The sequence below is a fragment of the Hippopotamus amphibius genome, chromosome 3 (genome assembly GCF_030028045.1).
Source record: "Hippopotamus amphibius kiboko isolate mHipAmp2 chromosome 3, mHipAmp2.hap2, whole genome shotgun sequence".
NCBI lineage: Eukaryota > Metazoa > Chordata > Mammalia > Artiodactyla > Hippopotamidae > Hippopotamus > Hippopotamus amphibius.
The window spans coordinates 123,531,839-123,546,641 of NC_080188.1; the positions used below are offsets into that span (position 1 = coordinate 123,531,839).

Here is a 14,803-nt window from a genome sequence, read left to right on the forward strand (position 1 = left end):
TCCGCCATCTTGATTCCTCTCCCTTTCCTTCATATTTTTCTTTCCTCATCATCAGTTCATGAAATCACCTTCAAACTTTGTCACTTTTATGTAGGAATCTTTTGCTTTTACTTTCCTTGAGAACTTTTTGCTGGGAAAACAAAACAGAAACAACCAATCAATGAACCAATTAGCAAATAAAAACAGATTAAATAAAAAGAAGCTTTCTGCCTGTGGATGCCACTGAGTAAGCATCGTTGACGTCTTCCCGCTCCACTGCTGTCATGTCTAAGTCAGAGTCTCCCAAAGAGCCCGAACAGCTGTGGAAGCTCTTCATCGGAGGTTTGAGTTTTGAAGCAACCGATGAGAGTCTGAGGAGCAATTCTGAGCAACAGGGAGTGCTCAGACTGTGTGGTAATGAGGGATCCAAACATCAAGCACTCCAGAGGCTTTGGGTGTGTCATCTATGCCACTGTGGAGTAGGTGGATGTGGCCATGAGTGCAAGACCACACAAGGTGGATGGAAGAGTTGTGGAACCAAAGAGGGCAGTCTCAAGAGAAGTTTCTCAAAGACCTTGTGCCCACTTAACTGTGAAAAAGATTTTTGTTGGTGGCATTAAGGAAGACACTGAGGAACATCACCTAAGACATTATTTTGAACAGTATGGGAAAACTGAAGTGATTGAAATCATGACTGACCGAGGCAGTGGCAAAAAGAGAGGCAATATTTTTGTAACCTTAGAGGATCATGACTCCATAGACAAGCTTGTCATTCAGAAACACCACACTGTGAATGGCCACAACTGTGAAGTGAGGAAAGCAAGAGATGGCTAGTGCTTCATCCAATCAAAGAGGTCAAAGTGGTTCTGGAAACTTTGGTGGTGGTCGTGTAGGTGGTTTGGTGGGAATGACAACTTTGGTTGTGGAGGAAACTTCAGTGGTTGAGGTGGCTTTGGTGGCAGCCGTGGTGGTGGTGGATATGGTGGCAGTGGGGATGGCTATCATGGACTTGGTAATGATGGAAGCAAATTTGGAGGTTGTGGAAGCTACAATGATTTTGGCAATTACAACAATCAATCTTCAAATTTTGGACCCATGAAAGGGAGAAAATTTGGAGGCAGAAGTCCTAGCCTCTATGGTGGTGGAGGCCAATACTTTGCCAAACCACAAAACCAAGGTGGCTATGGCAGTTCCAGCAGCAGCAGTAGCTATGGCTGTGGCAGAAGATTTTAATTACTGCCAGGAAACAAAGCTTAGCAGGAGAGGAGAGCCAGAGAAGTGACAGGGAAGCTACAGGTTACAACAGATTTGTGAACTCAGCCAAGCACAGTGGTGGCAGGGCCTGGCTGCTACAAAGAAGACATGTTTTAGACAATACTTATGTGTATGGGCAAAAAAACCTCGAGGACTGTATTTGTGACTAAGTGTATAACAGGTTATTTTAGTTTCTGTTCTGTGGAAAGTGTAAAGCTTTCCAACAAAGAGTTTTAATGTAGATTTTTTTTTGCACCCATGCTGTTGATTGCTAAATATAATAGTCTGATCATGACGCTGAATAAATGTGTCTTTTTTAAAATGTGCTGTGTAAAGTTAGTCTACTCTGAAGGCATTTTGGTAAATTACCCCAACAGTGTGAGGTTAGAATTCCTTCAGGGTGATGACAGGTTCCATTTGAAATTTATTTACAACCTGCTTTGGTGGAGAAGCTATCGTCTTCAGAAACCGTGGTGTAGTTGAACTGACAGTTACTGTGTTGTGACCTGGAGTTCACCTTTAAAAGGGTCACTCAAGCAAAGTCATGGAGTTTTTTTTGGTTATTAATATGATTGTTGGCACATCCTATGCAATATATCTAAATTGAATTATGGTAGCAGATAAAGTTACAGATGGGAATGAAGCTTGTGTATCATCCACTATCATGTATAATCAATAAACGATTTAATACCTTCTTGAAACAAAAAAAAAAAAAAGAAAAAAGAAGAAAAAATAAAGATAAGTTTGGGTGCCCTCCCTGCACGAGTACAAACTGATCCTCTCCCATCATCTTTTTTAATTCAATAAAATCCATGAGGGGGCTTCCCTGGTGACGCAGTGGTTAAGAATCCATCTGCCAACGCAGGAGACGTGGGTTCAAGCCCTGGTCCAGGAAGATCCCACATCCCACGGAGCAACTAAGCACATGTGCCACAACTACTGAGCCTGCGCTCTAGAGCCCATGAGCCACAACTGCTGAGCCCAAGTGCCACAATTACTGAAGCCCGCACACCTAGAGCCCTTGCTCCACAAGGGAAGCCATGGCAATAAGAAGCCTGTGCACTGCAATGAATAGTAGCCCCTGCTCTCTGCGAAGCCGCGAGCAGCAACAAAACCCAATGCAGCCAATAAAAATAAATAAATGAATGAATAAATATTAAAAAAAGGCCATTAAAATCCATGAGGGATTGACACTTATGCTGGAATAGACTCTGCACAGATCCAAGAAAGCAGTTTTAAAAGTTGCTACTCTCACATGTTCTCTTTAGACCTCGGCCAATGACACTTTTGGAAAGGCAAAAGTGAGCTGAAAATCTTAAGGGAACTCTCCATTTGTTATGGGTTGAATTGTGTCCTTCTTAAAATCATATGTTGCAGTCAACTCCAAGTATCTCAGAATGTGAGATTATCATATTTGGAAACAGGGTTGTTGCAGATAAAATTAATTAAGATGAGGTAATACTGGAGTAGGATGGGCCCCTAATCCAATATGACCTATGTCCTTATAAAAAGGGAAAATTTGGACACAGAGGTATGCCAGGGAGATGCCATGTGAAAACTGGGGTTATGCTGCCACAAGCCAAGGAACCACAAGAAACCAGGTGAGACTTGGAACAGACCCTTTCCTAGAGCCTTCAGAGGGGGCATGGCCCTGCAAACAACTTAAGCTCAGACTTCCAGCCTATATAACTGTGAGAAAATACATTTCTATTGTTTAAATAACTCAGTCTGTGGAACTTTATTATGGAAGCCCTAGGTCATATACCATTTTTCTTATTTTAAAAAACCTTTTACCATCATGAGGGCAGGTAGGATGTGCCCTCACAACACAAATACCATCTCTTCAGTACTAAAACTAACAATGAGAACAGGGCAGAGGGGATCTCTGCAGTCTAGACTGGAACTCACAGTGGGTAGAAATGACCTTGCCACTCATGAAGGCAATGGCCCAAGATGGAAGTACCCCAGGAAAGGCTCAGCCTTCCCTGTGATCTGAGGGGCCCACTTGGTGTTTTGCCTTTCTCACCCACAGATCCAAAGCACACAGTCCCTCCCAGGGGATGACTTGAAGCTTTACTCACTTATTTTCCACATCCTAGATGGTGTCAGGTGGGGGCAGACTTCTGGTTTCAGGTAGGAAAAAGACAATAAGACCAGCAATGATGGGAAGAACTCCATATGTGATCCAGGGCAGAGTGGGTAGATACACCACTAAGGTCATCAAGAGAGGACCCAGTGCTGACCCACACCTCCTGGCCATCATATCTAATGCTGAAGCTTTTGCTCTGAAGGGTAAACAACATTACATAATAATCCAGTAAAATTCCACACTTTAATTTATGATCTATTATTTTGATGTTATTTTGGAATAGAAAAAAACCCCACCATTATTAAATATACGAGCTTGATGAAAAACACTTGTTTTTGTGATTTGCTCTGTGATTTGCTAGCCCTCTCTGTCAAGGTCAAGGTGTGTTAGACCGTTTTTATCATTTTAAACAATGTTACACACTGCACCTAGTCTGACAAATGGCCTAAAAAATTAATGAGATGATGCATTGAAATACTGCTTAGCACAGTACCTGGCACCAAGTCAGCATTTTCAGGAAACTTTGGTTATAATTGCTTTTAATATACCATTACTATTATAAGTAATTGCTTTATAATTAACAGATCTTATGTTTATTCCCCCCAATAAGCATCAATTATCTGGGAAAGTTCTATTATGGGCCCTGGTGGAGTATTCATAAACTCATATACCTGAGGGGAGTGGGGAGGAGTTCATTATAATGGACAGAATAACTGGTGGCAGAGGCGGCAACAAAGCTGATTCCCACACTTGCCAAAGTCACGTGCAGGCTCTGCATTTCTGGAGGCAGGAAGACCAGTGAGATTAAGAAATCTGGGCTGAAGGAATCAGCATCCACAACATTTAGTCAGGAAAAAACCCTATAGTTGATTTGTATTTTTGAAATATGTATATTGTAGAAAATTGTATGGTATCAGAGATCATGGAGTGCTTGATAAACTGAGAAATGTAGAATTATCAATATAGATGGTAAAAAGTACTTGAAGTTATCTGAATTAATTTCAGCAAATCTCTTTCCATATCAAAGCTTTCTCAAAGAAGAAGAAAAGGTGAGTGTGGCAGAAATTTGCTTTTACTTATTATGTCCAGTATTTGCTATAACCTTATTGTAGAAGGTAGGACTTTCATGTGGACAATTACTGAGTCTAAGACTCAGCTCTAACCTTGAGGACTTTACAATTAAAGTGCAGATTTTAAAGTGACCAGTCATCCTGGTTTACCTGGGAATTAGGAGTCTTTAACAATGTGGGATTTTCATTGATAAAATCAAGAAGGTTCCAGGCAAACCAAAATGACTCAGTCAACCTAGTGCAGATGCAACATTGCCACAGGGTGAGTATGCCACCAGGGAGTATATAAAGGGTCAGGACTACTCTGTTAGTGGACAGGCTGAAGAGAACCTAGATCTACATCAATGTGAGACATAAGGAACCAAGAATGGAAACATCTTTTTGGAAAAAATTGTCAGAATTTGGGAACCACAAAAATTTATTTTGGAGAATCAACTTTCTGCACAGTATAAAAAGAAATCTAATTATGATCTTATATATTGGAAAGAACTCTATAGTAAGGGAGTGAACCTGCATCATTAATGATATTCTGAGGAGCAGAGTCCACCCAACTCTGATGCTGTGAAGCATATTCCTGCCTTGGGAGATGGTGAAGCATGGTGCCTACTAAGGGTCTCCTAGTCCTTACATATCATCATTCTGTTAACTTATAATCTACCAGGTAATAGGCAAGGATTTTAATCTGCTTAAATCCTGGTTCCGACTGTATATACCTTCACTTCTTGAAAAAGAGGGATTTTTTCATTTCCTTGGAGTCGCTCATAAGCAAGAGCTATAGTCATGGTGACTTAAACCCACACTCAATTGTGGATACGTAGTGATGAGGAAGTAGGCTAATCATCAAAGCTGGTAATGAAGAGCCAAAACAGAGGGAGTGACCACACTGTGTCCTCACCTGGGATATATCTGCAAGGCCTGACCCCTTGATACTTATTATTAAAAGTGTGAATGGGTGAAGGATGACTGAACAAGCGCTGTCCTAGAAGAACTGTCTGGAATAAATGGTACCAGTTTACAGACAACTTTTACTATGTGAAGAAGATAAATATATGCCTGCACTGCCACTCACTGACCTTTGGCTCTTTTTCTAAAGCTTATTAGCAGAATTTCTCATAAACTCTCAGATTGGTTCGGGGAGTACTTAGCCCTTATTAGGACCTCTCTTTACGGCTGGCTTCAGACAAGTGTGGCCAGTACAATCCCTGATGGTTGGGAAAAAGACACTTTCTTTCCCCAAATTCCAATCTTCTCTCACCTTGGGGTACAAATATGCTGGCCAAAATGGGAAGTCCCACCAGGAACAAGAAAAGCATCTGGGTTGGTCGACAGCCCATGTGATTCAGTGGTAAAAGTGCAAGACATCGGGGTGAGGCAGTGAGACCTCCAAAGATTACCTGGAACAGGAAAACATTGCTCCCAAAATGCTGTAGATTTGTAAAGATGCCATAAAAGGGTATTATGTTTGCAAATTTGTAGTGAACAAAAGAGGAAAGACACAAGCTGTAAGATTTAGAGCCCAGGTGCTGTAGTTGATGATTATATTGATCCAGGCAGTCAATGGTTAAGGTTAAAGAATAAAGGTCCCATCTGATTTGTATAATACTTCATTTTAAGGTGATAAAGATACAATAAAAATTTCCATGGCTCTATATGATAAATGATACTCCTTTGGTCATTCTTTTGCCTGAGTTCATAAGCATAGAGGTGGCAGTGACAGGAAGACATAACCTGACTTAATCACCAAACTGGATGGTATAGAGAAATTGAATATAGAAGGATTAAAGCTTAGAAATTAGTGAAAAGATTTCTTTTTGAGGGTTGTCTGTATGCTGGGAGTCCTCCCTCTTGTCCTCCAACCCCCAAACTGTAAAGAGTTTCCCTTTTCTCAACTATGATTGAAACTGCAAAGAGTCTACCTGTGCCGCCTTGACCTGGGAGCACAGTATCCTGAGGTCTAACATAATTCTGGTAAATTTAAAGCTCATATCTGATTTCTTAGGGCCAAGAGAAAATGTAAGAATTCAAGAAAGCAAACATGCACCAACTGTACCTTCAGAAATGTAATGAAATATTCTCACTGGGGATCTACATTTTACCCAGAAAGCATCTAAGGGAAAGGGGTCTACTTTAATGATTTACTACACTCTGAGAGAGCTAGATTGAGACATTACAACAGAAGAAACCATCACAGATCACATCAATTGAAAGCAAGGCCATTCTTGATCATTATCTATGCTTTTTCTTTCCACTTTAATTGTCTAGGATTCAGGAACATGAGTCAGTGTTTCCTAGTGGATAGAGAAAAGTTGAAAAAGCACAATACAGTTAAATGCTGAAGAAGTCTACTAGGATATGTCTGGGAAGCGGTAAACTGTACATTCCAGCAGTTACTTTTTTTTTTTCCCGCAATCCCCCACTACCACAAATTATGCAGTTGAGTTTCCCACATTTGGGGAAATCGCAGGGGTCAGCACAACCAGAGTGCAATGGATAAGCCTCGCCCTGGGAAAACCACCTTCGTGATCATGGTTTCTCCCCTGCCAGATAAGTATTCCAGCCGTTACTTTCTTAAGCTTGGCAGTGGGTCTGTTATGTCCTGTGTGCTTTTTGTGTGTGTAAGTCTTCAAAAATTCAGAATTGTATTTAGTGTTACTCCTCCTCGAAGCTGGAACAAAGTGAAAGTGTAGTACTGACATTTATACACTACTAAATGTAAAATAGATAGCTAGTGGGAAGCAACTGCTTAACATAGGGAGATCAACCTGATGATTGCTGATGACCTAGAGAGTGGATAGGGAGGGTGGGAGGGAGGCTCGAGAGGGAGGCTCGAGAGGGAGGGGATATGGGGATATATGTATAAATACAGCTGATTTCGCTTTGTTGTACAGCAGAAACTGGCACAACAGTGTAAAGCTATTATACTCCAATAAAGACACACAAAAATGTAGTTACTCCTCCTGACTCTATCAAAGTATTTACATCCCCTCAAGAGATAAATGAACAAGATTTATTACAGAAGCCCCTATTGTTACATGCAACAGAATGGGTGACTCTTCCTAAAAGAGCATGAGGAAAGTGGGCTGTCACAGAACCCTTTTATCACTTACATTATGTGAAGGTCAAGATCAGGCAACACTCATCTGCAATGAAGGAGATCAGAATGGCTGTACAAGAGAGCGCAGTGAGGAGGAAATGAGAGTGGGGCAGTGGTGGAGGTGGTGGTGGTTATATAGGATACATGAGGGGATCTTCTGGGGAATGAGGATTTGTCTATCTTGATCTGGATGTTGGTTACATTTAAAAAAATTATTTATTTATTTATTGGCTGTGTTGGGTGTTCATCGCTGTGCATGGGCTTTCTCTAGTTGTGGTGAGCAGGGGCTATTCTTCATTGCAGTGTGCGGGCTTCTCATTGCGGTGGCTTCTCTTGTGTGGAGCATGGGCTCTAAGCACACAGACTTCAGTAGTTGTGGCACATGGGCTCAGTGGTTGTGGCTCTTGGGCTCTGGAGCGCAGGCTCAGTAGTTGTGGTGCACGGGCTTAGTTGCTCTGAGGCATGTGGGATCTTCCCGGACCAGGGCTCGAACCCGTGTCCCCTGCATTGGCAGGCGGATTCTCAACCACTGCGGTACCAGGGAAGTCCCTGGTTACATTTTTATATGTTGAAATATTCATTGATCTGTATATATTCATGATCTCTTCACATTAGTGTGCAAGATTTGCTTCAATTAAGATTGAAAGAATAAATGAAAATTAAGTGCCAAAATCTGTACTGTGATGGAAGTTCTCAACATCAACCTCCAGTGAAGAGACTGATAGTGTGATATGACCTAACTAACTGTTCACCATATAAACAGCTCCCTATGAGTCTTATTTGGTGTGTTTTCCTCACCTTTTAACTGCAAATACGCCCTCTCTCTCATAACACTGTTATAACCTTTGAAATATTGGATTGGCCAAAAAGTTTGTTTGGGGTTTTACATAACATCTTTTTTCAAAAAATTAATCAATTAACTTATTGGTTGCTGTGAGTAGGCTTTCTCTAGTTGTGGTGAGTGGGGGCTACTCTTCATTGCGGTGCATAGGCTTCTCATTGTGGTGGCTTCTCTTGTTGTGGAGCACAAGCTCTAGGCATACAGGCTTCAGTAGTTGTGGCATGTGGGCTCAGTAGTTGTGGCTCACGGGCTCTAGAGTACAGGCTCAGCAGCTGTAGTGTAGGGGCTTAGTTGCTCCGCAGCATGTGGGATCTTCCCAGACCAGGTTTCGAACCAATGTCCCCTGCTTTGGCAGGCAGACTTCCACCAGGGAAGTCCCTCCATAACATCTTATAAAAACCCTGAACAAACCTTTTGGCCAACCCAATAAATAGATACACGTCCCCACTCTATGAATGTCGTCATGCACTGTGTGAAGCTCACCTCACAAAGAGCAGGAGACAGATCCTCTTACGCAGGTTGGGTGTGTGGAACAAGTCAAGCACAGTAGTTTTGGTCTGTGCTGCTGCCAGCTCCTCCCGCACGGTAGCTCTCAAACCCTTCAACAACAACAAATACGTATCATTTGCCAACACAGTGCCTGGTATTGTGATGAGCGCTGGCACCCAACAGGAGAAGAGAGATATGTCAGCTTTCTTTCTAGTATAACATATTACACATGCAATAACAAGTGTGAAAATGATATGAAATAGGATGTAGGGAGTTAAGGGAGACTCCAGGAAAATTGGCAAAAATGATATTTTGAAAATGAGACCGTGGAATGGTACAGGACATCCATGAGAGTACGTAGGCTGTAGATTCAGATCAGGGAGTGAGCTAAAGGAAGTAGTTTTACAGTGGGCAGTGCTTCTTTTCTATGAGACGGCCATGAAAGGTGAGGAAACTGAGTTTATGTTCCCCAAAGCTGCCCTTGTTAGAAAAGCATCTTGTCTATCTCAATAAGGAGAAGGCAGGTGTCAGTTTATGTCTTCCCTCCAACCCAGTAACCACCTTCCCTTTCTTGCTCACCTCCATGTTCAGGGTTGCTTCAGCATTCTTTATTCCATTTCTGTGTGCAACTTTTTCGAGTTCCTTTAAGCCCTCATCTGGTCTGTTGGTGATAATCAGCCACCGAGCAGATTCCACCATCCACCTGATGAAGGAAGGGCACACAGTGCAGTCAGCTCTCTCTTGCTTGTATGTCATATGATTATTGATAACAGATGCATTTTGCCTTCCACCTAACAGCCACCACTTCACTTGTTGGAGTAGGAAGAGAAATTCCAGTTATATTATACAAATACTAGGAAAATATGAGAGTGACCACTCCATGCAGTACACTTGAAAGTTGTACTACTAGTAAGGAACACAGAATTTGGGGTCAATTTGCCTCTCTGCTTATTCACCAGGAGAATTTACAAGATGCTTATGAAGCTTAAACTTGAGAATCCCTTAAACTTGAGAATCTAAAACTTGGCATGGGATCTAACAACTCTGTACACTAGAAAATATTTATAGTATATATTCTTTTAAAAAAGAAGCCCCGGACTTCCTAGGCATCACAGTGGTTAAGAATCTTCCTGCCAAGGCAGGCGACGCAGGTTCGAGCCCTGCTCTGGGAAGATTCCACATGCCATGGAGCAACTAAGCCTGTGTGCCACAACTATTGAGCCTGTGCTCTAGAACACATGAGCCACGACTATTGAGCCTATGTGCCGCAACTATTGAAGCCACGCACCTAGAACCTGTGCTCCACAACAAGAAAAGCCACTACAATGAGGAACCCGTACACCACAATGAAGAGTAGCCCCTGCTCGCATCAACTAGAGAAAGCCCGTGTGCAGCAGTGAAGACCCAATGCAGCCAATAAAATAAATAAATAAATAATTAAATTTATTAAAAAAAAAAGAAGCCCCAAACATGTAAGCTTAAAGCCTTACAAAGATTGCAAGTACTGCCACTACTAGCTATGTTGATAACTAATTACCCGAGTTACTTCTTTACATCTGCCTCAGTTTTCTCATCAATAAAATGGGAACAGTAGTGCCAGATTCCTTGTAGGGCTGTTATGAATATAGAATGACCTGACAGATAAGTCTGACATGGATTACACTGTCCTGTCTCTCTGAACTCATCTTGTTGTATAAAATCTGTTTTCATCAGTCTGTGATCTCCTAAATCTGATTCTCCCTAGATAGGTTTTAAGTGTTGGGGTATAGTTACCCAGAAATAAATGTTAAAGTTATTTAAGGGAAGAGGAAGTGCTGAACTCATAAAGTAAATCACCCAATATGCATGCCATTTTCACTACTGGAAAAATCATGATGCTATTTTGTCAAATTGCTCTATGAATAAACTTGCTGCCTCTTCCTTCATCCAGTTCCACCTAAAACATAGCAAATCACTGAAAGGTTTACTGTGATCTGATTCACTCCAAAGCCAAAACAGAATTAAAGGTATTTCTTTTTTAAAAATTGAGTCTATATTTTATATTAAGGAAAATAATATGGGAATAACTCTATTACCCTTATGCTGGGTAAGCTTAGGATGCTATATGACAGAAAAGTCCCTAGAATTCCCAGGCAGAAAGATCATTGTTATTCTCTGTTCTGCTTCTCAAATCTCAAATTGCCCAGAATGAACAGAAGAGAGACATGGATTTTAGGTCCAAACAATAAGAAGGGGTCCAGGGAAAGAAAGAAAATGAATACATCCCAATTCAATATGCATTTCATCCCAGGTTCCCTTAAGACAGAGAGAGCGGGTCATACTTTGAGGAGAGAAAGAAGACAAGAAAGGTATAGACACCACCAGCTGCAGGGTGCACCACTCTTGAAAGACAAAAGCCAGTCCTCCCAAGGTTATCTGTCCAATACTAATGGCACAGGTCATCAGTGTTATTACCGTCGCTTTCGACTGGGACCTTGTCCACTCTATAACTGAAAGAAAATAAAATTGAGATATTAATTTCAGATAAGCGTGAAATTTCAAGGTCAAATTCAGGGCTTGGAAAATGGAGAAGACCAAAATTGTCGACTCACTGAGCATCCCGTTATTTGTTAGGATGACCCCAGCAGAACAACCTGACCAGAAGTGTAGTGAGCAGTAAATGAGGAAGGTGGGGGCAAAGGCTGCACAGGTCCCAGCAATGGCAAGCTGGAGCAAACACCACCTGAGAATCAACTTTCGCCCAAACCTAAGAAACAGAGAGTCTGCTTAGATGATGGGAGTAATGATAGTTGGTAAAAAATTAAGAAAACAAAAGTATACTCTGAAATTTTAACAAGTGATTCATGTACCTGAAAGCTCGAGTAAACAAGAGCTAAATCAAGAATGGAAATCTCCTCAAAGTAACACTCTTTGTCCATAGACTAACAATACAAAAACTTCATCATCCAATCAGCAGAGGCCTCTGACACCAAGTGATACCATATAAAAGAAACTATAGCGTTGGAAATTGTAATATTCTGCAAGCGTTTATTGTACAAGCATATGTACTTAGCACAGTAGAGAGTCGCTATAGTGTCTGGAACACAAGAAAGCTAAAAGTGTACTTGGGTCTCTAAGACAAGACAGGCAAGGCTAAATAGATGCAAAGATCAGTGGAAGAATGCATCAAAGTGGTTGAGGGTTTATGGAAGAGTCAATCTTTGATGAATCAGGTTTTGTTGGCTTCAAGAAATACACTTTTCTAGAACAGAATATAAGAGCACCATAACCCAAACAGAGGATATTACATAAATCTCTTAGAGGAAAGAATTACCTAAGATGGAGAATGAAGGGATAAAGAATTTGAAGGACAAATAAAGGAAAGGGAATTCTGTTTCATTGGGCATCAAAAAAAAAAAAAAAAAAGAAAAAGAGGATTTTAGTGGGTACAACTTGGACTAAACAGGATGTGCTAATTTATATGCCCAGTAATAAAAACAAATGAACAAAGTTTGGGATTGGGAATTCCTCTGCAATACTTAGAATTCTTAAACTATTCAAATAATTCACCCCCAAGTTAGAAAATGTGATGTCTAGGAACAAAACCAACACCAAATAATCATAATAATCATCATCATCAAGAAAATAATTTATAAAACAAAAGATGAAATAGTAGACGGAAACAAAATTACAACAACCATTTCAAGCAAATTATTAATTGCCTATGCTATCTATCAGATGGTAGAAATGACCAGAATGGGTTAAAAAAAGGACATAATTTTATACTGCCCATGATAATACTTAAAATATTATATGTTGCAAGTAAATTGACAGAAAAAGATATACAATTCATATAGTAAAAATAATAAGGCTGCAGTGTGTATATTAACATCAAATAAAATCAATTTCAAAACAAAGTACGTTTGCAGAAATAATACTTAAAAGGTCAAATGCATCTTAACAAATGTTTGAAATACATGAAGCAAAATTGACAGGATTAGATACACAATTCACAATAATAGTCGGAGATATATTTCAATGTTTTTATTGTGGTAAGATAAATACAATACAATACAATCATTTTAGATGTACAATTCAGTGTTTAATTACATTCATCATGTTGTGCAACCATCACCATTGTCTTTTCCCAAAACATTTCATTAACCCAAAAAGAAATTCTATTACCAGGAACCAATAACTCCCCATTTCCCACTGTCTTCTTATCCTTCTGACATCTCTAATCTATGTTTTGTCTCTATTAATTTGCCTATTCTAGATATTTCATATAAGTGGATGCATGCAACAATTGTCCTTTTGTGCCTAGCTTATTTTATTCAGCACATTTTTTTCAAGGTTCATTCATGTTCTACCATGTACCAGAACTTCATTCTTTTTTCTGGATTAAAAATATTCTATTCTGTATGTATGCCATATTTTGTTTATCAATCTGTCTGTTGATGGATAATTGCATTTTCACCTTTGCTTATAAATAACGTTGTATTGAACTTTGATGTCCCTGTTTTTAGAGTACATACTCTAAAATATATAGTATAGGAGTGGAATTTCTGTCTCGTATGGCAATTCTATGTTTAGATTTTTGAGGCTCTGTTAAACTGTTTTCCAAAGTGGCTTCACCACTTTACATTCACACTATCAGTGGACAAGTATTTCAATTTCTCCACATGGTCACCAACACTTGTAGTTTCCAATTTTTTGCTGAAGTACAGTTGAATTTCAACATTATATTAGTTTCTGGTGTGCAGCACAGTGATTCAGTATTTTTTCAGATTATACTCCATTATAAGTTATCACAAAAAAATAGATATAATTCCCTGCACTGTAAAATATATCTTCTGTTTATCTATTATTTATTTATTTATTTATTTATTTATTTATGTGGCTGCTTTGGGTCTTTTTTGTTGTGCATGGGCTTTCTCTAGTTGTGGCGAGTTGGGGCTACTCTTTGTTGCAGTGCATGGGCTTATCACTGTGGTGGCTTCTCTTGTGGTGGTACATGGGCTCTAGGCCCATGAGCTTCAGTAGTTGTGGTGCATAGGCTCAGCAGTTGTGGCTTGTGGGCTCTAGAGTACAGGCTTGGTAGCTGTGGTGCAAGTTTAGTTGTTCTACGGCTTGCGGGATCTTCCTGGACCAGGGATTGAACCTATGTCCCCTGCATTGGCAGGCGGATTCTTAACTACTGTGTCACCAGGGAAATCCCGTGCTTATCTATTTTATACACAGTAGTTTTATCTATTAATCCCATACCCTGAATCGCCCCTCTCCCCCTCCCCCCGCCCTTCTCTCTCCTCTTTGGTAATCACTAATTTGTTTTCTATATCTGTGGGCCTGTTTCTGTTTTGCATACACATTCATCTGTATTATTTTTTAGATTCCACATATGTGATATTATACAGTATTTGTCTCTGACATTTCACTAAGCATAATATTCTCTGGGTCCATCCACATTGCTGCAAAAGGGAGAATTTCATTCATTTTATGGCTAATATTTCATTGTACATATGTACCGCATCTTCTTTATTTATTCCTCTGTTGGTGAGCACTTGGGTTGTTTCCATGTCTTGGCTATTGTACATAGTGCTGCTATTAACATTGTGGTGTATGTATTTTTTCTTAAGCTCTTTAATGGAATATAATTGCTTTACATTGTTGTGCCAGTTTTTGCTGTACAACAAAGTGAATTAGCTGTATTTATACATACATCCCCATGTCCCTTCCCTCCGACTATTCCCTCCCACCCTTCCTGTCCTGGCCCTCTAAGTCATCACCTATCACAGAGTTGATCTTCCTGTTACGCAGCAGCTTCCCACTAGCTATCTATTTTACATTGGGTAGTGTATATATGTCAAAGCTACTCTCTCACTTGGTCCCAGCTTCCCCTTTGCCCCCCATCTCAGGTCCTCAAGTCTGTTCTCTACATCTGCATCTTTATTCTTGCCCTATCACTGGGTTCATCAGTACCATTTTTTTAGATTCCATATATGTGAGTT

The 14,803-nt window shown here is 40.2% G+C and overlaps 3 pseudogenes; 1 reads left to right on the top strand and 2 right to left on the bottom strand.

Annotated features, from left to right (window-relative positions):
- The first annotated feature begins 263 nt into the window (after positions 1-263).
- On the top strand, positions 264-1,212 carry LOC130849773 (heterogeneous nuclear ribonucleoprotein A1-like; annotated as a pseudogene).
- A 2,098-nt stretch (positions 1,213-3,310) lies between these two features.
- The window catches only part of LOC130848779 (solute carrier family 22 member 10-like), a 34,898-nt pseudogene continuing 23,405 nt past the window's right edge, over positions 3,311-14,803 (bottom strand).
- On the bottom strand, positions 6,754-6,944 carry LOC130850617 (U1 spliceosomal RNA; annotated as a pseudogene).